This window comes from Pongo pygmaeus, chromosome 14 (genome assembly GCF_028885625.2).
Source record: "Pongo pygmaeus isolate AG05252 chromosome 14, NHGRI_mPonPyg2-v2.0_pri, whole genome shotgun sequence".
Classification (NCBI taxonomy): Eukaryota; Metazoa; Chordata; class Mammalia; order Primates; family Hominidae; genus Pongo; species Pongo pygmaeus.
Window position 1 is genome coordinate 88,850,672 of NC_072387.2, and position 25,079 is coordinate 88,875,750.

At 37.4% G+C, this 25,079-nt stretch overlaps 2 long non-coding RNA genes across 4 annotated transcripts in view; one reads left to right on the top strand and one right to left on the bottom strand.

Moving 5' to 3' along the window:
- Positions 1 to 2,561: 2,561 nt before the first annotated feature.
- LOC129011904 (uncharacterized) lies at positions 2,562 to 14,145 on the top strand. Of its 3 annotated transcripts, none has more exons than XR_010123601.1 (6): positions 2,562 to 2,787; positions 5,010 to 5,263; positions 7,731 to 7,812; positions 10,539 to 10,594; positions 11,785 to 11,993; positions 12,523 to 14,145. It is a non-coding gene; the product is annotated as an uncharacterized LOC129011904 (long non-coding RNA). The 3 variants fall into 3 exon arrangements; XR_010123602.1 differs by having other exon boundaries at positions 13,357 to 14,145; XR_010123600.1 differs by lacking the exon at positions 2,562 to 2,787 and having other exon boundaries at positions 4,930 to 5,263; positions 11,785 to 12,537.
- LOC129011905 (uncharacterized) overlaps positions 12,422 to 25,079 on the bottom strand; it is a 59,439-nt gene continuing 46,781 nt past the window's right edge. The window contains exons 6-8 of the long non-coding RNA XR_008493469.2: positions 18,778 to 18,821; positions 13,535 to 13,610; positions 12,422 to 12,705 (exon numbers count right to left, since the gene is read on the bottom strand). This is a non-coding gene — a long non-coding RNA (uncharacterized LOC129011905). The remainder of the gene's footprint in view (positions 12,706 to 13,534; positions 13,611 to 18,777; positions 18,822 to 25,079) is intronic.

Sequence of the window (25,079 nt, forward strand, 5' to 3'; positions counted from 1 at the left end):
TTACTGGGAAGAGATTGTGAGGACAGATAAAAATAAAACATTTTATTTAGTTTTCTCATCTTTCTCTGCCTTATGCGCTCTTTTAAGGACTGGACTCAAGTTTATTCCTCTTTCTACGTCCTGCTCTTAACTCAGTGTCTGAAACTCAAAAAATGTTTATTGAAGACACATGCTTCATTTTAAATAGGAAGGAAGCAGAGGCAGGAGAAAATATTTTAGATAGGCAAGAGAGTGATATGCCCTCTAACAGATCTATATTTCTTTATGGTTTATTACCATAAGTTGCCTTCATCTTTTAGCTGCACTGATCCCAGGAATATTCTCTATAGTGTATTGAACTCCTCCTCAGGTTTTTCCAGCTCTCTCCTGTAGTTGAATACAGTCTTCCTACTCTCAATAGTGCTTCTGAAGTCTTGTTTAAAAACAGTCTGCCTTTCCGGATCACAAAGAGATTCTGTATTTTCTTCTATTTCTTTTGCAGTCCATTGCTCTACTTAGAATCACACTTAAGTCTTTATTCTCTCTGTAATACATCCCTGTTTGTGATATAAAGTGAGGATCTAGGCCATTTTTTTTTTCTATAAGTCTACTCACTCAGTTTATTCTTTCCCGTTTGATTTTTTTTCTTTTTTTTTTTTTCCTAGGATGGAGTCTCCCACCATCTCCCATGCTGGAGTGCAGTGGCGCAATCTTGGCTCACTGCAACCTCTGCCTCCCAGGTTCAAGCAGTTCTGCCTCAGCCTCCCAAGTAGCTGGGACTATAGGTGTGCACCACCATGCCCATCTAATTAGAGATGGGGTTTCACCATGTTGGCCAGGCTATTCTTGAACTCCTGGCCTCAAGTGATCGGCCCGCCTCGGCCTCCTAAAGTGTTGGGATTACGGGCGTGAGCCACCGTGCCTAGCCTCCTTTCTGTTTGATTTTTGATGCCACTTATCTTTCTGTTTTAATTTCATTTGTGTTCTGCTTCTGACCTGTTTTTCAATTGGTCAATTTGTCTGTGACTACTTCAGTACCATGTTGCTTTTATTTACTATTGTATTATAGAATATCTTAATATATAATAAAGCAAATCCCTCTTCTTTGCTCTTTTTCAAATTTAGCTTGGCTAAATATGAATCTCGGTCTGGCACAGTGGCTCACACCTATAACCCCAGCACTTTGGGAGGCCGAGGCAGGCGGATCACTTGAGGTCAGGAGTTCAAGACTGGCCTGGCCAACATGGTGAAACCCCATCTCTACTAAAAATACAAAAATTAGCCAGGTGTGTTTGCACACACCTGTAGTACCCAGCCCAGAGGCTGAGGTGGGAGAATCGCTTGAACCTGGGAAGTGGAGTTGTCAGTGAGCTGAGATTGAGACACTGTACTCCAGCCTTGGCGACAGAGTGAAACTACATCTAAATAAATAAATACATAAATAAATAAATGTGAACCTTTAGTTTTCCAAATGCATAGAACAAGATTGTTGAACTTGTAAACAAAAAATTCTTCATCATTGAAGTTATGGATTAATTTGGATTGAATTGACATCCTACAAGGTATAGCAGTCACAGAGGTGTGCAGCTCAGATGTCCCTTCAAGAAAGGACTCACTGCCCAACTGCAAGGAGCATAGTTACCTGACAGCTTCCAGTTGTTAACCCTTTCTAGGTTCACCTCAGCTTTCAAGTTGAAGTTACACTATTCTCAGGGCAAACCCTCTCCCCCATGCCCATCCCCAGCTCAAGACTGAGCAAGGGATAATACCTGCTCGATATTGGGATGGCAGAAGTATTGTCAGACCTGCATGGTAATTTAATGGCTCTCCCACCCAATTCTGCTTCCCCCCTTTCCATTTCACAGGTGCTACTCTCCAGTAAACTTTTTGCACTTTTAACCCCATCTCAGCATCCACTCCCCAGAGAACACCATAACACAAATTTAATCATCTGATTCATTTTATTTTTATACATTTTAAAAATCATAGTTAATAATAAAATTATAAGTATTATGAAAGAGGAAACTATGAACCATTTTAGCAATTTAGACTGTAAAGGCTCAAGCATGGTTTCTCTAAGGATGTGATATTTAAATGGTTAAGAAAAGTGAATAATGAGTAAAAGTAGAAACAAGAACATTCCAGCACACATAATAGCTTGTAGGATGTTCCTGAGGTAAAGAAGAGTCAGGATCTTAAGGACAGAGTGGTGGGAGGGTATCAAATGGGGGACATGGGGAATGGCTGTCAGTCAAGTTAGAGGTAAAAAAATTTCATGTTAAGATTTTGGAACTGGATTTTATTTAAAATAATGATGTGAAGCCATTGAAAGGTTTTTGGTATGGCAGGATAAATTTAAAATATGAACACACCAACGCATACTTCTTTTGAGAAAGAACCTGATTAAATTTGGGAATTTTAAAATAAAAACAGGAAGCACATCGTACTCTAATATAATAATTCAAGGGTTTTTATTTTCCTAGAACATCAAGGTCATGTTAATAAAGGGAATATAGTTTTCTTATCTGTGTTAAGACACTGATGACTTGCAAAGAAAAGTAACACTTTTGTGATATCCTTAGGTAATTCAATAGGAAATGCTTGAGCAATTACTGATGTTGTAAACTGGGATCAGAAGACATACATGGTATCGTATCCCAGGCCAGGCACAGTGGCTCACACCTGTAATCCCAGCACTTTGGGAGGCTGAAGAAGGTAGATCACTTGAGGTCAGGAGTTCGAGACCAGCCTGGCTTACATGGTGAAACCCATCTCTACTAAACATACAAAAATTAGCTGGACATGGTGGTGAGTTCCCATAATCCCCGCTACTTGGAAGGGAGGCTGAGGCAGGAGAATCACTTGAACCCAGGAGGCAGAGGTTGCAGTGAACCAAGATTGCTCCACTGTACTCCAGCCTGAGCAACAGGGCAACAGAGTGAGACTCCATCTCAAAAAAAAAAAAAAAAACAGAAAAAAAAACCATACTATCATATCCCCCTAAATTGAACCAGAGCACTTCTGGCATAAAAAGCTTTTTTAAGGCCGAGCACAGTGGCTCACACCTGTAATCCCAGCACTTTGGGAGGCTGATGGGTGGATCACCTGAGGTCAGGAGTTTGAGACCAGCCTGGCCAACATGGCAAAACCATGTCTCTATTATAATACAAAAATTAGCCAAGCACGGTGGCACATACCTGTAATCCCAGCTACTCGGGAGGCTGAAGCAGGAGAATCACTTGAACACAGGAGGCAAAGGTTGCAGCAAGCCAAGATCACACCACTGCACTCTAGCCTGGGAAACAGACTGAGACCCTGTCTCAAAAAAACAAAAAGCTTTTTTTGTTTTTTGTGTTTTGTATGTGTGTGATGGAGTCTCTTTGTGTCACCCAGGCTAGAGTGCAGTGGCATAATCTCAGCTCACTACAACCTCTGCCTCCTGGGCTCAAGTGATCTTCTCACCTCAGCCTCCTGAGTAACTGGGACCACAGGCACATGCCACCCACGCCTGGCTAATCTTCTTTTTGTGTTTTTGATAGACGGGGTTTCACCATGTTGCCAAGGCTGATCTCTTGAGCTCAAGTGATCTGCCTGCCTTGGCCTCTCAAAGTGCTGGGATTATAGGCATGAGCCACCACACCTAGCTAAAAAGCTTTGAGAGGCAATCACCAACTCTTCAGTGGGCACTGTTTGTACCCATGATTAATTGTGACTCCATCTCCATAGGTACTGTGGAACTGTTTATGGATATGGTTATGGTGGGTAATAATCATAACATTAAAAAGGTATATATACATACATTGCATGTTCATACGCACACACATGCAGACACTCACAAAGTCTCCCATACAAACTATCAAATGAGGACAGGTAAGTGTCCTCAGAGGAAAAACATGTATGTAATATTAAAAATCATGTTAGTGAAATGATGTGATACCTGTGCTATCAAAATGATTTGAAATGGAATACGGGGAGAGAGTAGAGTATCAATGAAATAAGATTGGCCATGAGTTGATTGTGGTTGAAACCGGATGATGGGGATGGTTATAATTCTTTCAGCTCTTACATATTGAAATTTTCCATAATAAAAAACCTTTAAAAAAAAATCTGTTAAGGCAGAGAGACCCAGAAAATAAAAAATCTCTGGGGAGGCCTAACAGACTGGCTACAATGAAAGTTCCAGGAAAGCAGAGATTTTGCCTGTCTTTTCTGCAAATGTATCTCTTGTGCTTAGAGAAGTTGATAGCACATGGCAGGTTCTCTTGTTGAATGAATGAATTGGAAAATAAAACCCATAACCTAGGTGACAGTCTGTCAGCTCAGACAAAGTCAAGAATCCTTGGGTTCACTCACCTGTCACACTACAAATGGCATTTGTTAGTTATTATAAGAATAAATACTTAAAGAAAACCTCTTCAAGAAAAAGCAGATTCACAAACTTCCACCATGGATTTCATAAGTAGGTATATACATGCTTATATGCATATGATCCCACCTAGAAAGCTGCTATCATATCATTTCATTTCATTCCTTTTTTTTTCAACAAATATTTATTGTAGAGGTATCTCTGTCTTTCAAGCCAAAAATCAGGAAAAAAAATCAGAAAAGAAATCTTATTTGCTTATTAATTGAAGTGTGGGAAGACACAGATAATCTTTTGAAGAAAATTCACCTTTACATATTGTTCTTAGTTCCTTAGTAGCCTTAGGACAAAACTGTTAAAAAGATAATGATGTAGAACCTTAACTAGGGCTTTTGAAATTTGAAGCCATTTTTACTGAGGGCCAGAACCTAAGCCAGGAAAACAGCCAATAACATTGCAATAACAAACATCAGGCGTAATGAAATGCCCTTAGAAGACACTCTCTAAAGTTTTAAAGCTGCACTATCCCATTCCTCCAGACAGCAAAGAGAAAAAACAATCTACATCACCCACAAACAATAGTGAATAAGTTAGGAAGAGGCTAGGTTTGGCTGCAGTAATGAACAACAAGGGTTCATTTCTCTCAAACCATGCATGTCCATTACAGGTTAGCTGCACCTCTACTCCACGTGGTCCTCCCTCCAGGTCCCAGGCTGATGGAGCAGCCTCTGTGTGTTTGGGATGTTGTCACTCATAATGGTGGACACAAAAGAGATTATGACAAACCGTGTATTGTCTCCTACAATTTCTGCTCACAGAAGTGGACAACATCACTTCTTTCCACATTTCATTGACCAGAGCAAGTCATGTGACCAAGCCTGATTCAAAATAGGCTGGAGCAAGGAGGAGCAGCAAACATAAGTGAGTTTATAATATAATCTACCATACAAGGTAAACCAGAATTTAGGAATGAACTCAAAGCCTGCATTTCATGTAACTGCCAAAGCTCACACAGGATTTGACCTTCCTTCCCAGAAGAAAGAGTTGACTCCCTTAACAGCATCAGCTGGACCAATTCCTGGCTGTGGAAGCAGCATCCATCACAAACTGTTTTTATAGCAAATGAACAGTAAACATAGGAATGGAACAAACTACACTGCCATATACCATAGCCACTACCAATGTGTGGCTGTTGAGTTCTTGTGGCTATTTAGAATTGTGGTGTGCAGTAAGTATAAAATGTGCATCAAATTTCAAAGCCTTAGAAAAAATGTGAACAATGTTTTTCACTTGTTCCTCAACAACAAAAAAGTAAAATATCTTAATTTTTACATTAATTGCACATTGAAAGAATATTTGGATATATTGGCCTATTAATATACTAAATAAAGTATATTAATAAAATTAATTTCACTTTTTTTTTTTTTTGAGACGGAGTCTCGCTCTGTTGCCCAGGCTGGAGTGCAGTGGCGCGATCTCTGCTCACTGCAACCTCTGCCTCCCAGGTTCAAGTGATTTCTCCTGCCTCAGCCTCCTGAGTAGCTGGGATTACAGGTGCCTGCCACCACACCTATCTAATTTTTTTGTATTTTTAGTAGAGACAGGGTTTCACCATGTTGGCCAGGCTAGTTTTGAACTCTTGTCCTTAAGTGATCTGCCTGCCTTGGCCTCTCAAAGTGCTAGGATTACAGGCATGAGCCACTGCGCCTGGCCCTCACCTTTTTATTATTATTTTTTATTTAAAAATGTGGCCCCTAGAAAACTTAAAATTACATATGCAGCTCACATATTTTTATTGGACAGTGTTATCCTAAAATGTAAGAACTTTTTTCTCTCCTTATGTGAAATAAAGGAAAGAAATAAAGAGCTCAGTGTATTAATAGAGTAACTCTTAGTCCTCTTACTCTGTACTGCTTTGGTATGTTTTAGAATGTTTCTATGAAACTACTGCTGAAAACATCATTGGCGTTTGTTCAGTTTGGGAAGCTCAGGTGTGGTAGGGCCCAGGGAAGGAAGAATACCTGCAGGAGACCAGCCAATACTGAGAGCAAAGTGGGGGCCACCACCCTTCCTTTTGTGAATTATTAAGTAAGAATAAACACTTACCAGCAGATGAATTACTGGATAGAGATGAACACTCACCAGCAGTGTGAGGCCCCATAGCTTCTCTGATCTCTCTCACCAGAGAAAATTAAGAGGTATACCCATTCTAGTTCAAGAAGGAAAAGCCTTCTACAACTGGCTTACATGAGTAAGGGAAGGCTATAATTAGATTTGTATGGAGAATGTATGGGGCTGAGGTGGGAGTAGCCAAGAAAGATGCAATGGGGAGTGGTAGAAGAAGGAAACAATTAGGAGAATATTGTAATGGTCCATGTGAGATGTTGGAAGTTTGAACTAGAGTGTTAATGGTGTTGATCTTTTCAAAGTTGTTAAAAAAACAACTATTCAGCTCTATCATTTGAAGATCTGCTTTCAGCCACTATTCTTTCCTTTTCTTTTTATAGGCAAGCAAGAGTTGTTTGTACTCATTGTCCCAGCTTCCTCTCCTCCCATCACTCCAGTTCAGTATGAACTAGCTTCTGTCTCTGTCATTTTACCAAAACACTTCTTGCCAAGGTTATCAGTGACTTGCTTTTCACTGACATTGACTAAATGTAGTATCCACATTTAGTCTTGTTATTTGATCAAATATAACATTTGACAACATTGTTCACATTTTTTTTCTTGAAACACTTTTTTCCCTACTATTTTTATTGCATCGCAATCTTCTTGGGTTTTTTCCCCGATTTTTCTGAACAGTCTAATGTATCCTTCTTGAACTTCAACCACACTTCATATGGATGTGCCTTGGAATTCCTGTTGGTCCTTTTTTCAATCTAAACATGATCCCCAACCCATCTTATCTATTTTTACTATTTCAACTCCTGTATCCATGCTGATGTTTCCCAAAGGTCATTACTTGGATGTCTTCTAGGCATCTCAAATCAGTCTCTAAAACCAAACTCATTATCTTCACTAACCAACTTTGCCCCTTTCCTGTGATATGTAACTCATAGAAAGCCACCATCATCCAATTGCTTAAGTCAAAAATCTATGTATCATCCTTCTCCTTTTACCACTATCCAATTAATATCCCAATGAATATCTGTTGAGTCTTCCTCCTAGGCATACCTAGAATCTACTCATTGTCATTCAACCCAGATGATACACTGCAGCCAAAGAAATCCATTAAAGCCACCTCTAATCATGTAAACCGTTATTGCCTCCCCATATCCCAGGCTAAAGTACAAATTTATTAATTGTAATACTTAATTGAAATTAACTGTGTTTTATGGTATTAAGCACTGTTCTAAATGCTTTACATTTATTTATTCTCACAATTTAGCATTCCCAGTTTACAGCTGAGGAAATTAAGCTTCAAGTTGCCCAAGTTTATAGAATGAGTCAATGGCAGAGGTTGAACTCAGGTCAGTAATCAACACCACATCCTTAACCACATGCTTTCTTACATCTTTCATTAATTCACACCTGCCTAGCTCTTCAGCTTCTCCCATTCTCCACTTTTTACATTCTACAATGGTGCCATACCATGTATCTGCAGTTCCCAGAACAGTACCGCATTATGCAATAGATGAACTGGTATATGCTAAATAAATCATCAACACAGAGGCATGAATATATTTTTAGAGTATTTATTATTTTTTAAATGATAAGAACATGGGAAAAATCAGAAAGACTTCCCTACATGTAGTTTTATAGTTAGCATTATTTTTATTTTGAATTTCAAGTGGGAGAGCACTATAATATTTTGGTACATAGAGCCTGTAAATTCCTTTATCTATTTCTACAAACAAGCCATGGTGTCCATCATTGTACTGTTTGCACAGAGAGCCCCTTCGGTTTAGAACATTTACCATGCCCAACCCTATCCTGCATCTAACTCCAGGACTTACCTTAAAAGTCACTTTCTCCAGGAAATCTTCCCTGACTGGGCTGAGGGTTCACAGTGTTTATCCCTGTTACAATTACATCACATTGCATTGTTAAAAGATGAGGTTCCTTGAAGGCAAAAGCTTTTTTTACCCACTGTTTTATTCCCCAAATCTAACATAGAACAGATAATACATTTTTAAACAGTCATTTATTACATTTTTCCTACATTATAATTACCATTTTTGAAATGTTGATTGACACTTGTCTGACTCTCAAGGTGCCATGAAGTGAAACATTAGTCCACAAGAAAGGCTGTTTTTTTTTTTAATGTGCTTTCTTTGATATTTGTAAATCTCCCATAGAAAGAGGAAAAAATAAAATGAACTAGTTTTAAAAAAAGAATTACAGGGTTGTTGTTTTTTTTCTGAGGCAGAGTCTCGCTGTCCCCAGGCTGGAGTGCAGTGGCGCCATCTCGGCTCACTGCAATCTCCGCCTCCCGGGTTCACACCATTCTCCTGCCTCAGCCTCCCGAGTAGCTGGGACTATAGACGCCCGCCACCACGCCCGGCTAATTTTTTGTATTTTTAGTACAGACGGGGTTTCATCGTGTTAGCCAGGATAGTCTCGATTTTCTGACCTCGTGATCCGCCCGCCTTGGCCTCCCAAAGTGCTGGGATTACAGGCGTGAGCCACCGCGCTGGCCCAGGGTTTTTGTTTATTTTGCATTTTAAGGAACTAGAAAGGTAGAGGAGGCTAAACACCATCTCCATCTCAGGGTTTTTGTTTGTTTTGCATTTTAAGGAGCTAGAAAGGTAGAAGAGGCTAAAAGCCATCTCTACTCATATTTCCAAACACCTGGTAAATTTCTACAGTAATGTCCTCTGTCACAGTTTGTTCACACTTCCCATATTCAGGGCTTTGAGTAGTATCCTCCCACACTGGTTCTGGATTTGTCCAAGTGATTTGCTTTGCTAGTGAGATTAAGGTAAATATGATGAGATAAAAATAAATGTGATGCAAGAAACAACTTGAAAAGTGCTTGAATGCTGAGGCTGCCATGTGATGAGGTCCCAGTAAGATCCAGCCTGACAACCACCAGGCATGTGAGTGAGACCATCCTAAACCAACCAACTTGCACAGCTAGTGCAAACCAAAAGAACTCCCCAGCAACTCATAGAATGGTGAGAAGTAATAAGTGTTTTTAAGCCACTAAGCTTGGGGTAGTGAACATTGATAAAATGCCTAACAAACACACACTGAGGCTCGTGACCTCTATTGACATATATTTTTCTTATAACAAAGCTTGTAGTTCCAGTCATTCAACCAATATCCATAGTCGATTTACTTATATAAGAAGAAATTCTTTTTTAAAAAAGGAAATTAAAGTAACTCATTGCATCAAAGGAAATGCTGAATAGGCTTCCAAGGCACCAGCAACCATCAAATCTCTAGGAATCAGAGCTGCCAAAACTTGTTCAGTCATGGACTTTTTCTATAGAATGCTCCTGCATTCAGCTGACTCAGTAACAATCACCCACCCTGGGTGTTGAGATACAAATTATCAAAATAGAAAATCTAATTGACTTTGCTTAAGTGTATGCCTATCACTTTGAGTAAGGAAGAGGGATTTATTACAAATAGAAGTTGGGAGATCACTTGGCATGCTAAAAGTTGTGACTTTAATAAAGATAATACTTTAACAAGAACCAGATTCTAATTCTTTTTCTTCAATAAACTAATAACTTTTTGCATGTAATTTTCCAGAAGGTAGATATTAATTTATATGATTTGGAGAGCTGTATGTTTGAAAGACAAATTCAAATCACAAACATACAAGTACACAAAACACCAAAACAAACCTAGTGCAAATTATCATTATATAAGACTTTCTGGGAGCTGAAAAAGCAATAATGATCTTATAAGGTCTTGCATGGGTTTTTCCATCAATTTCAGATTCTTTAGATTCACACCGTGTTCTATTTCCTCTGAGTTTCCCTAACCCCTACAGCCTCTACTCCCTTCTCCTTCTTGTGACCTCTTCTAATACTTAACTGACCAGCTACTTCTTTATATGAATTTTTTTTGCCAAGTAAGTTTTAATCTGTTTCAGATAAGAATTCAGTTTTTATTTTTTTGTATCCTTTCATACAAAAAAATATGATTTTTTATATTATCAGTATTTTGTTCAATAACTGTTTAAAAGTATAGAAACTGAACAGGAATTTAAGAATAACCTAATTCAGTATCTTCATATTTACAGATGACAAAGTTGGGGTCTGGACATGTGCAAGGACTTTTCCAAAGTCAGCTGGAAAGGTAATAGAAGAAACAAGTTACCTGCTGTAAGATCCAGGGCCAGATTCAATTCAGGCTTTGTTAATTGACAGAATGTGATAGCTATTTAATTCAGGCTTTGTTAATTGACAGAATGCAATAGCTATTTAATTAAAAATAGACTGAAATAAAATGCTAAAATAAAAAAGCTAATCACAAAATAGCGATATTAAATCACATTATTATTTATGCATTAGTTCATTTCCTCAATATTTGGACTATAAGTATATGAATATATCAACAAAAAATTTAAAATGGAATGTCTTTAATAAAGGATACAAATAATAGATACAAACGGCCTTGGACATTTTGGTAATTACGATTTGATAGGTATGAGAGGCAAAATGCACAAGGCTATTGGTCCTCCTCCTTTTTTTAGTATATTTTGCCACTAATTTAAAGTTAAGAGAAAGTTTTAAAAGGTTTATAGATGGCCCAAAGGCATGAATATGAGAAATGTTGGCCTTTATTTGTGCTTTTTCATGAAAAATATTTAAACCAAAAAGGAAAGAAATTATTAAATGAGATTTGTTGTTCTTTCATTTTCTCAAATAATGGATGTCTTTAAAACCTTTTCACCTAATTTTAGTGACTTTGTTTTTTTTTTTTTGGCAATAATATAAGATTACTGTCTCGTGTGTGTGTGTGTGTGTGTGTGTGTGTGTGTGTGTATATATATAAAATACAGAAGATTCTTGAAAAATGGCAACTCAGCCATAACTCCCTTTCCCTCTCTTCCATCTCTAAGACATTTGCCTCCCTTGAGCCAAATCCTTGCCAAGGCCTATAGGAAGGTAGGAGACGATGGGACCTTGACCTGTGTTGGGGACTCTGCTATGGGAAGTAGGTTCACGACTTGCTCCCCCATGGACTAAGCAAACAAGTGAAGAACAGTGGTATTGGTGGCTTCTGAACCTCTTAATCCTGAATAGTTTGGTTTTCACAGATCTCTGGGAAGACACCCTCCCTTCAACAAAGTTGGTATAGCACCATATGAGGGAGTCTTAGATTTCATTGACTCCCAAAAGTCCAAGAAGTTTAATGGGGATAATGAGTCTTCCCTGCTTTTATTAGTTATCTGTTGCCATCTAATGAATTACTCCAAACCTTAGGGGTTTACCTAAAGCAACAAACGTTCATTACATTACAGTTTCTGTGTGTTATGATTGCAGGAGCTGCTTAGCTGAGAGGTTCTGGCTCCAAAGTCTCCTGTGAAGTTGCAGTCAAGATGTCTGCTGGGACCCCAGTCATTTGAAGCCCTGTCTGGGGCAGGAGAATCTAGGTCCAAAATGGCCGTTGCAGGAGTCCTCATCCACACCATGTGGAGCCTCTTCATAGATGTTCGAGTGTCCTCATGGTATGGCCACTGGCTTTCCCCAAAGTAAGCAGTCCAAAAGAGGGTAAGACAGCCCACCCTGTCTTTTATGAATTAGCCTTGGAAGTGTAACACAGTTACTTCCACCACATTCATTAGTCGTTAGGTACAGCTCCCATTCATGGGGAGGAAAATCAGGGCCTGTCTTTAGATAGGAGATGTATCAAAGAATTTGTGGACATATTTTAAAATCACAGCACTAGTCTTGATGTACTAAGTCAGTGACTCCCCCAGGAGTCTCACAGAGAATTGACTCCTTGCCCAACTATACTACCTTTGTGGGTAGAGACTCCAGTAGTGTGCTGGTTAATGTTCAACCAGTGGCTTTCTGGAAAACAAAATGTATGGATACATATATGTGTTCTAAGTTTTACTGATATGAAGAATGTGTAGCACAGAATTTATAAATAATAAAATATACAGTATTATTTATTGTAAATTCCATAAAACCTATTGTTTTTCACAAAAGGTTTTAGTTTATTTTTCCCAAATGCTTGTATTGGTAACATTTTCTGTATTACTTTTTTATGTCCAGACAATCAACAAAACTGAAAAAGCCCAGCCTTGTAGCATTTGCCAGTTATTGTGTAAATGTCCCCACCATGGTGGATTTCAAGTTACCACTATGATATCACAGAATGCAGAATTGGAAGGAGATTCACAGCAGCACCCCATTATACTATATTTTCACCACACAGATGCAGTCGATGTAAATTACCTGAGGAGCATAAATAATAATAAAATGAAGTTAAATAATTAGGAAATGATTTTGAAAATTGTGTTGGTTTTTAATATAAGTAATGTAAGTTTATATGTCAGCTTTAATAAAATCTGTCTTTAACAACTATCTTGAAGAATTCTTGAAAAATTAATAATCAGCTCTCATAGGCTAGTGACAACTGGCTTCAGTGCACCCCTGACTAGAAACACCTTTGCTTTCCACCACATGTGGAATTCCCAGTATTTCAACAATCAGAATTGAGCTTATGAGCCAACCAAGAAAAATAACATCTTATATAAGAGACAGCAATTTGAGAGAGGAATATCAGTCAGAAGAAACAAGGGGAAAGTCGAACTTGTAAAAGAGAGATGAAAATTTGAATTTTTTTAAAGGCGTCCTTAAGCAGATTTAAGTACAACACAAAAAGTTAAAGAATTTAATAGATAAATAGAAAGATGAGATGATTACCACTGAGACACAGATCAATGATCTGGAAGATAAAAACAAATCATAAAAATAAAAGTATCTTGAAATTTTGCAAAGTACATCATAAATCAATGCATCAGAGATTATGTGTCATGACAAAAAAAATTATACTCAGAATGATATGTCACTGCTTACTATGCAAATATTTTCTATTTCTCCTAGCTTCAAAATATGCATATGGGCCAGGCGCGGTAGCTCATGCCTGTAATCCCAACACTTTGGAAGGTCGAGGTGGGCAGATCATTTGAGGCCAGGAGTTTGAGATCAGCCTGGCCAACATGGTGAAACTCCGTCTCTACTAAAAAATACAAAATAATTAGCTGGGTGTCGTGGAGCATACCTGTAATCCCAGCTACTCCGGAGGCTGAGGCACGAGAATCGTCTGAACCCAGGTGATTCTGCACTCTACTTGGGCTCTGTCTCAAAACAACAAGAACAGCAACAACAACAAAAACTATGGTATTTTTAATGAACTAAATATTAATATACTAACACAACATAGGTTTTATGATTACTGCAATTCAAAAGTCATAATAAATTTTAAAACAAATCCTCCTGTACCTGTTGTGGTGCATGCAGAAACTTTCCTGTTCAACACACTTATATGGCACTATATAGTGATATACCAAATAGCTCAGGCACATAATGAATACAACTTTAACATTTATATTGAAATGCTAATCTTACTTGCCAATATTAGTGGCACATTAGCATAATTTAACTTTTATAAAATTATGGAAAACACAGTTTAAAATTATTCTCCCTAATATTAGCAAATTGCATTAATGGCATGTACCATGTGCCAGTTTGTTTCCAAATAAACAAAATGTACCTTGATATACCACTTCAGAGCCAGCAGAGGGAGCTCATACTTTTTTATTATTTTCAACTTACTGAAGAAAATTTGCTTTTAAAAGCTACTGTGTTATAACCAATGAGTACCAAGAAAAAGGAAAAAAAGCTACTGGATTCTGAAAAATAATGTAGTTGTTATTTAAATAATAAAAATGTATTAGTAAACAAAGAACTTCATACTTTAGGTTGAAATAATCCATTCTAAATAAAAAGATATTAATGATATTTTATGTACAAATGTCAATTAAAATTACATAATTTCAAGTTATTTTTCTTTTTTTCTTTTTCTTTTATTATAATTTTTTTAGAGACAAGAGTGTCGCTCTATCACCCAGGCTGGAGTGCAGTGTTGTGATCATAGCTCACTGCAACCTCCAACTCCTGGGGTAAAGCAATCCTCCTGCCTTAGCGTTCTAAGCAGCTAGGACTACAGATGCATTCCACTATGCCTGGCTAATTTTAAAAATTTTTTGTAGAGACAGGGTCTTGCTATGTTGCCCAGACTAGTCTCAAACTCCTGGCTTCAAATAATCCTCCCACCTCAGTATCCTGAGTTGGGGTTACATGTGTGAGCCACTGCACTCATCTGCACTCAGCTATTCAATTGATTTTTCTAATAGCCTTAACTAAAAAAAAAAAAAGTTTGTAACAGAGATTTCTGGAGTAAACTAAAATGGAAACCTTCCAGCTACAAGCATAAAACATAACATAAAAAATGACAAATATGACACACTTCAAATTTAACTCTTACACATGAAATTAAACACATAATTTACATTCCCATTCACTCAATTCTCAGCCCTTCCAAAGACACAGATAAATGCCATTATTAGTTTCTTTTTCTTTTTTTTTTCTTTTTTTATTTTTTGAGACAGAGTTTTGCTCTTGTTGCTCAAGCTGGAGTGCAATGGTGCAATTTAGGCTCACTGCAGCCTCCATCTCTTGGTTCAAGCGATTCTCCTGCCTCAGCCTCCCGAGTAGCTGGGATAACAGGTGTGCGTCACCACGCCCAGCTAATTTTTTTGTATTTTTAGTAGAAATGGGGTTTCACCCTGTTAGCCAGGCTGGTCTCAAACTCCTGACCTCATGTGATCCACCCGCCTTGGCCTCCCAAAGTGCTGGGATTACAGGCATGAGCCACCACATCCGGCCCATTATTAGTTTCTTATGTATCCTTTCAGAATTTCTTTATGAATATACAGACAATATGAACATAAAATCTTATTCGGATCAAATTTTTCTTATGCAAAAATAGCATATCATACACACTATTCTGTATCCTGCTCTTTTTACTAATATATATTGGAAACATTTGCTTAAGTCTATAGTAGAGAACTTACTCCTTTTTTTTAGGCATGTGTAGTGTATAGCAGACAAATTGTAAGAATATACAATAATTGATCTATTCCCACTTAATAAATTTTTTTAGTTTTTTCCATTTTCAATTACAGAAAATTCTCCAATAATGAACTTGTATATATTTGCCATTTTCTACATGTGAAGTCTATGTGTCTGAAGGATAAAGTCCCAAAAGTGGGATTGCTAGGTAAAAGGACATAAGCATTTGTAATAATGATGGATATTGCCAAATTACTTACTATGAAAATTATAGCTACTTATACTCCCTCAGGAGCAATATGTCTATTTCCTCACAATATTGCCAACTGAGTCTTATCTAACTTTTGATGTTTGCCAGTCTGATAGATGAAAAATGTGTCCTCTAAGTATAATGTACTATTTGTATTATGAGTGAGTTGAACATCTTTTGAATGTGTCAAAGCCATTTGTATTTCCTTTCTGTTAACTTTCTGCTCATAGTTTCTGCTCACTTTTGGGATCCTTTCCTTGATAATTTGTAGAAGGCCTTTATTGAGTAGGGAGATTAGCCCTTTGTGATATGTGTTGCCACTTTGTTAAGTCATTTGTCTTATGTTTTTTATTTGGCATGCAGAAGTTTTCATATATACGTAGCCAAATTTATCAATTTTGTTTAATGCCTTTTAGATTTGGGGTCATAGAAAAGCCATCCCCACCCCCATATTATAAAGAACCCTCCCATGTTTTCTTCTAGTATTTTCATGTTTTATTAAATTTTCATTGAAATATTTAGATGTGGACTTTATTCACAAATAAAGTACAGTGTGAGTTAAGAATCAATTCTGTTTTTCCAAATGGTTACCAAAATGTTCCAGTACCACCTATGTCAAATAGTAAATTTTCTTATGCTTCTGATTCTATTTCTGTAGTTTTTACTGTAATCATTGGTGCTTATGTAATTTGTTTTATTGCTCTGTAATTCTGGGCCTTCTTCATTGCTCTTCCTTTTCAGAGCTTTCCTGGCTATTTGACTGTTTATTTTTCCATATGAGTTTTAGGATCAAACTGTGTACTGAAAACAAAGTTGATGTTTGTTACTTGCTTTTTATTAGTATTTTAAATAAAATTTGTAAAAGTGTATATATATATAATACTAATTCTTTTCTATTTTTTAATGTCTTTCAGAGGCAATTTACAGTTGTTTATATACATATATTGCATTCTTTTTAGTTTTATCTTTTTTGTTGCTATTATAAATTGGATTTTTAAAATTACATATTATATTGTAATATGTATATAAGAAAGCTCTTTATTTTCTACCTCACTACCCTACTGAATTTTTCTATTCTTATCTTGGATTTTCTATGTACTAATAGTAATACTAATAGTCATAGTTTTAAATTCTTTCCAATTTTGTACCTCAAATTTATTTCTCTTGTATGATTTATTTTTTCAGTAGCTAGAGTACAATAATAATTATAGCGATGAGAGTTGGCAGACTTGTCTTGTCCCTGGCTTTAATGAGAAATGCTTGTAAAGTTTGACCATAATTATGATGCTAACTTTTGGTCAGGGATAGGTATAATTTTTCATTTTAAGGAAATATCAATGGATTTATATTTCATTAAAATCTTTTTAATAATAAGTAGTTGTTGAATTTTGTCAAGTGCCTGTTCACCATCTGTGGAAGTCATTATATGATTCAGGATTATATGATTTTTCATTGTATATGTATTAATATTATATGTACTAATAAAGATCTGTGAAAGTTGTCAGAATCAAAATGGGAGTTACTTGTGTTAAAACCCTGACAAATGGAGTCAGGGAAGGCCATGAAGGGAGAGTTGTCATGCATGAGTGCCTGACAACAAGAACTATCACAAAACACTGTAAAAACCACAACCTTGCACAAAGGGCATTGCAATCTTACACACACAAAAAATACTTCTGCGACATTGTCTGCCCAGCAGCTACCTGTCCAATCTCAGACTGGTGTCACTCTTGTTATCGATCCTTGTAGCCAAGGATAATTATCTCAAAACAATTATTTAATCCTCCTCATTTTTCCTTTAAAAAAAAACCTTTTTCTTTTTTTAACTCCTTGAATATGCACATAGTTTACTGTGGCACATGTATTCCCATTGCAATATCCATTCTCAAATAAATAGTATTTTTTTAAAGAGAGCCTCTCTCTATGTTATTTAGGTTGACAACTCTAATATTGAAGCTTTCTTGCATTATTGGAATAAATCCCAAATGATGATAGTTTATTTTTTTATTGCCATGCTGGGTTCTCTTTGATATCATCTGTTTAATATTTTTGTACCAATATTCATATAGATCAGTATACAGGTTTCTGTGCATTTTTTTCAGATAGTGAATCCGTATTTACTCACTTTATAAAAATGAACTCAGTAGTTTTTTTTCTTCTTGCTCTGGAACATTTTAAAACAGCACTGGAATTATATGATCTTAAAAAGTTTAGTTAAATTCCCCTAGAGCTGTCTGGATCTGGGCCTTTTGAAGAGTTAGGTCTTTACTTCCTCTATTTCTCCTATGGTAGTTGATCTCTTTAAAAGTTTTCTGTCTTCAGAGTTCAGCTTTCATAAGTAATTTTCCTAGAAAATTATACTTTTTTTTTTAGATGTTCTAACATTTTGGTGTAGTTTTAAGCAAACTAGTCTCATGATTCTAAGTTCTTCTGTTTCTTACTTATTTTCCTCTTTATTTTGTATTCTTTTTTTTTATTATCTTAGCTAGTTTACTTAACTGATTTTTCAAATTATTCTATAATTATATTCTTCAGCTCTGCTTTTTCTTTTAGCTTTCTAACTCACCAATTTTTGTTTTTCTCTGTTAATTTCTTTCTTCTGCTTTCCTTTGCTTATTTTGTAATTCCTTGTCAATCCTTTGAGTAAAATGCTTGATTCACTTATTTTCATTTTTATTTCTATAACCATTAATGCTAGACATTTTTCTTCTCAGAATTGATGGGAAAATTGTTTTAAAATCCTAGTTAAGCTTGCAACAAAGAAAGTACTATCCCACTAGTAACAGAAATGAAAAAGAAAATTCAAATCAGAGTCATAAGGGCATGAGCTGAGGCTTCTGGCAGCCATGGTAGGGAGGAGGGAATATCTCATAAATCGAAACCTCAAGCCTTTACTTATGTAGGTTTTTAGTCTTTATTTGTATTATCTGTGTATGTGTATTATGAAAACTCATTCCAAAAAACTGGACTAAAACTAGGTTGGTGATATATCTGGCCTAGATACTTCCAACACTTCAAAATCAGGACGCAATGGAATTCCAACAGAGAGAATGTGATCCAACCAGGATCACCTCCTAGTTTAAAAAATTACCTTGCTATAAATACAATAGACATTTAAAACAGCATAAAAAGAATCTTACCTCATGCCAAGATATTCAAAAATTTAGGTGAAAAGGACAATTTCCTAGAAAAAATAAGGAAAAATTAGAATTCTGAATAGAACTAGAACTGACTAAAAGATTGAATCCTTAATTAGAAATCTATCCACCAACTTACCCTCTGTGACACAAATGCAATTTATCCAATATCCACTTTACCCTCGATAAAATACCATCCTTCCATGGTAATGGAATGTTTAGCTGAGCACATTACACTTAATAAGTGTGACAAAAGAGTGAATAAGCCACTATGATATGTAGAAGTGTTATGATTATAGTTTTGTTGTCATTAACATGAGTTCATTATTTGTTTATGTCTTGATAAAATTTACATATAGTGACATGCACATTTCTTAAGTGTACTATTCCATGAGTTTGAACAAATGACTAACCTGAGAAAGAAAATACAGGAAAATACCATCAACACAAAAGTTGCCTCATGTTCCCTTCACAGTGAATGCCCACCCCTCCACCCATAGACAACCACTGTTCTAAAACAGAATCTGTAAATAGAATCATACAGTATGTACTCTTTTGCATAAGCTTTCACTCAGCATTGTTTTAGAGATTCATCCATGTTGTTGTATATATCCGTATTGCATTCATTTTTATTTTTGAGTAGTTTCCATTGCATGAATATACCAACATTTTATCCATGTTCTTGTAGATACTGTTTTGCTTTAAGAATTAAGAATAAAGCTGCTATAAGCATTCTTGTACATATCTATTTATACACATACAGTTTTATTTCTTTGGTGTAAGGTTTAGTTTATATTTATTTGAAAATATGTGTATTTCTTATTTTTGAAGGATCTTTTCCATGGATATAAGTTTTATAGTACTTTTCTTGCAGGCTTTTAAAAGTGTTGTGCCACTGTCTTTTTGGTCTCCATTGTTTCTGAAGAAAAGTTGGCAGTCACTCATATCATGATTCTCCTATATGTGATGTGTCATTTTACTCTGGCCGCATTCAAGATTTTCTTTTTCTCTTTGATTTGCAGCAATTTGATTATGATATTATTTTCTTCATATTTTTCTAGTTGAGGTTGTCTGAGTTCTTGATTTTGTACATTTATGTTTTTTAACAAATTATGAAGTCAAATATTTTTTCAGGTTCATTCCCACTTGCTTCTCTTTCTAGAAATCTAATTTACATATATTAGATTTTTTTCAATTGTCTCACAGTACCCTGAGGGTTTTTTTTTTCAGTTTAATTCACATCTTTTTTTCTCTCTGTTTCTCCGAGTAGATAATTTTGATTGCTGTATCCTCAAGTTGAGTGACTTTCATCATCTTTAAACTGCTGTTAAGCCCACACAGTATTTTTTAAATTTCAGATATTATTTTTTAGTTTTTTCTCTGATATTTCCTATTTGTTCAATCATTATGAGCATATTTTCTCTCACATCCTTGAGCACAGCATAACAGCTGCTTTAAAATCCTCTGCTAATCCCAACATCACGAGGTTGGTCTTCATTGATTGTCTTTTCTTGTAAGTATGGCCCATATGTAGTAATTTGCTATGTGTTCTTGTAAAAATCATATTGTAGAGACTTTGGATTCTATCATATTTATTGGAAGATTATAAAATTTTTAAATTAATAAACTTTATTCATTAGAGCAGTTTTAGGTTCACAGCAGAATTGATCAGAAAGTTCAGAGACTTCCCATATACTCCTGTCCCCACACACATAATCTCCCCAACTATGGACATTTCACACCACATTAGAACATTTGTTACAATTGAACTTACACTGACACATTGTTATCACCCCAAATGCATAGTTTACACTAGAACTCACTCTTGGCGTTGTACATTCTATGGATTTTGACAAATATATAATGACATTTATTCACCATTGTAGTATCATACAGAATAGTTTCACTGCCCTAAAAATCCTCTGTGTTCTGTCAATTCATCCCTCCCTCTCCACAACTTTTGGCAACCATTGATCTTTTTTGGTGCCTCTAATTTTGCCATTCCCAGAGTGTCATATATTTGGAATCATACAGTATGTAGCCTTTTCATATTGGCTTTTCTCACTTAGTAATATGCATTTAAGGTTTCTCTATGTCTTTTGATGACTTGATAACTAATTTCTTTCTAGTGCTGTATCTCATCTGTTGCCACTTTTTTCCTTTAAGTGTTATATCCAGCTTCTGCCTGATTTTAGTTACTCTCCAGTTCATTTAGGTAGTTGTTTTTAAAGTAATTTTAAAAATCAGAATGTATGTTGAATGGTTATTAGAGGTCAGTGCAGACAATTGGGCTTAGTGAAAAAGATTTAGATACAGGAAGCCCCAAGTAACTGACTAAGTGATGATGGCCTAAAATGGGACAATAATAGTAAACATAAACAGAAGGTAAAAAGTTGAGGATCTCTACAAGCTCATATTGGCAAACTTTGTGATTCTAAACTGCCACACATTCACCTATCCAAATTTTTTGTCATAATATGGAAAAGATGAGATTAGAAAGTTGAGGTAGTAGTGGCCAGCATTATTGATTGCTTCTCACCTAAAATTCATAAATGAGGAAAAATAAAGAGAAATATCTATCATTTTAAGCAAAGATATTCTTATATAATTTCTCCTTATATTACATCTACATGAAATAAACCAAAGTATTTCAGGAAGTACCATTGATGTCTGATTGCAGAGATGTATCATATTATCTAGAAATGTTGTCAGCTACTAGAAATAGAGACCTAACTACATGACTTAAATGTCTAACAGTATATTATTTTACAGAAAAAATGTTCAGAAATGAGTGATCCACACTGATAAGGAGTTCCACAAAGACAACAGGAATCTAGGCCTAGGTCTTTATTAATACATGTCTTTCATCCTCAAGGTTATAAGATGGCCACTGGAATTGCAACTGATGACAGTGGTGGCCCATCTGGAGTGGCCGCTGCCATGATGCTGGCTGCAGCAGGGGAGGTGCAGCCAGGACTGCATGCTCCACAGAGCCGACAAGAGCTGGCAACAGGCAGAAGCCCTTCTGAGTTGGCAGAGTGGGGGAGCCTTGTGCTCCCTGGTGCAGCTGTGCCTGCACAGCAGCAGCTGTGGACCTGGGCATCTCTGTACTCTCGGGGGCTGGGAAGTTCCTGTGCCCCCACAGGCTCCCAAGTGCCTGCTCCCACTGCCTGGCCTCTCCTGACTCCTGGCCCCTGCTCCAATTTTGGAGCAAGGTTGTGGCCTAGCCCAGGCACTGTCTTCACCTGGCTGGGTGTGTGCATGCTCTGGGCAGTGCTGACACCAGCCACCTGCCACTTGGGCCCCCTCTGGACTTTGGGCTCCGACAAGCATGGGAGGGAGGCCAAGGAGGGTTAAGGGCAGCTCTGCATGGGCCTGTAGGCACCCGTAGGCATGAACAGCCTCTGCTGTTCAGGGATGGCAGGTTGATGGCAGCAGGAGGCAGACAGGCTCCTGGGAGAAAAGGGGTGGGTTCCCGGTGAAGCCCTACCTTCAAGCCAGGGATGGCCTGAAGCCTGGGGGCTTGGCTGACAGTTTTGTGGACTGGAGTGAGAATATACGGTACATTTTCTGGGCCCACCCATGGCTGCCTATGGACCAGTCAGCATGCACTTTCTCCCCTCTGAAGCCTGTAAAAACCTCGGACTCCACCCAACTTGGCAGATGACCGGCCAACCTGCTTGCAGAGAGGAGCTACCCACTGAGGGTCTCCTCTGAGCTTTTTTGGCACTCAATAAAGCACCTCTTTGCCTTGCTAACCCTCCAGGTATCTGCATACTTAATTCTTCCTGGAGGCGGGACAACAACTCTGGACCCGCTAATGGCGGGATTAAAAGAGCTATAACACAAACAGAGCTGAAACATGCCCCTGCACTCGCCATGTTACGGGCAATGAGGAAAGAAGAGAGAAGAAGAAAAGAGCTGCGGCCCTTTGGGGATCCCAGACCTAGGGGCTCCCCAAGCCAGGGCTATGACCTCACCCCCTCTTTGGGGTTCTGTGGTTCCTGGCGTCTGCAAGCTTCCAGGTGGCACTGTGTTCCCCTTGGCCAGATGTAGGTGCCTGCCGCAGAAGCCACGTGCAGTACATCTCATCTAGCCACAGCCTTGCACACAGCTGGCACCTATGCCAGTGCCTGGAGCTGCCTGCCCCACTGCAGCAGCCAGTGTGCCTGGGTGTGCACAGGGGCTGGACCCCACACTTGCTCTCACACACACCCCTTGCTACTCTGTGCCTGGCTCACATTTGGCAGGTGTGGGATCCGGGCCGGTAGCGCGAGCTGAGTGCAGCCTGCCAGGCTGAGTGGGTGGAATGAGCCCAGTGGGAGCAAGTAATACTCAGGCAGAAGACACTGCCAGCCACAGAGGTTTCCAGCTGGTCCCCTGACACAACCATCATATGTCCATTCCAGGCAGGAATAAGCAGAAGGGCAAGGAGCAAATGAACTCATCTGAGCTTCTGTTAATAAGAGCCTTCTAATAAATCCCATCCTATAGCTTCTGCCTATATCTCTTTGGCCTGTATGTAGTTACATGGTCATGCCTATCTATGAAAGAGGCTGTGAAGTGCATTTTTAAAGTGGGGGCCATTGACATCTTGAATAAAACTGAAGTTACGTTGCTGAGAATAAAGGGGAAAATGGATATTGAATAAGCAACTAGCTATCTCTACCACATGCACCAAATGATTTAGTCAGAGCTCTATCAACAAACAGGCAAAAAGAGGAAGAAGAGGGAGAAGAAAAAGGAGAAAGAGAGGGAGACAGAGGAAGAGGAAGGAGGGCAGAAGAAAGGAAAGGAAATATATTGACCCACATTAGCAAACCTCAGGTATCTCTATACAGGCATACCCAATCTAGGTGCTTAAATAATCGTTAAAATAAAAGGAAAATTCTTCCTTTTATTTCTCAGCTCTGCTTTCAACTTGGTTGGAACAGGTTTAGACATATTCTTTCCTCATGTCAGTGAGATAGCTGCTAGAAAGACCAGACTTCCATTTTCCCAGGTTAGCAATCCCAGTGGAAAGGGACCACCCGTTTCTTAATAATTTTGGTATGAGTTATGCGTGGGACTCATGGTCCTTGGTATCATATTTTGTTCCTGTAGATAGGACATGTGCTGCTTTGATTGGTTGGATCTGCTTCACGGACCCCATCTCCCTGGGTCAGTCCCAATTAAATCAGATAAACTAAGTTGGGGGAGGCATATTTCCCTAAAAGAAACTCAGCATGCTGATGCCAGAAAAAGGGTGAATAGATGCCAGGAAGGCAAAAATAGTATGCCTGATGCAGAAGGTAAAAACCTGGAAGAAAAAATTATAATTTAGGCACTTCCCATCTAGAAATGAAAAGGCAAAATAGGAAACATAATGGAGATTTAATAAATCTCTTGTATAATTTTCTATTGTCTTTAATAATACTCAATAATAATAATAATACAATATCCACAGGGAAAATGTATACCACAAGCCAATGTGAGTTCAGAAAACTCACAGTATTACTGTGAGTTTTCTGAAAAGCATTTACAGTTCTAAAACAACCACCAAAATATCAAGAAGAGGATTTGCATAAGCACACTATTTTTAGGGATATTTATTTGTGGCAACTTCTTTAATACCTAAATCATGGAGATTCAAAGAGATGCACAATCATAAGTTAATCCTGTCAACACTCTGTAATATAAGCTCTAGGGAAAAGATTATGAGGAGAATAGGGCATAAAGCAATGACGTGGTTTTTTCCAAGGTCGTGAATTGAATCAGTGGCCAACCAAAGACGCTGACTTCCAAAATACATGACTCATTCTTTTCCACATTTTCCATACCTTATTTTAGTTTATCACAACGATTGGTCTTTCTTAGCATTTTTTTTGTAGGTGATTGGCAGAAAATAAAAATGGCCATATGTTTGAAACTCAGCATCATCTGCCCTAGGGAAGTAATAAACAAAACAAGAGAGCACAAAGACTCAAATAAAGAAGCAAATGGGGCACATCAAAAAAAGTCTATTGAGAAAATTTACCCCAGTAGCTAAAAATAACGGGTAGTAGAGTATAAATTGAGGTATCAGAACTCTCAGTGTTCAGTATGACAGTAAGTACACTTAAGACTAAGTGCCTTTTTTTTCTCATTTAACATAATTTAATACTTATAGAAGTTTCAAGAACTGTACAAAGAATTTCAAAATAATCTTTACCCAGATTTCCCAAATGTTAATTTTTATTTCCTCTTTTCCTCCTCCTCCTCTCTCCACACACACACACACACACACACACACACACACCACAAATACATTTTCTTAACCATTTAAA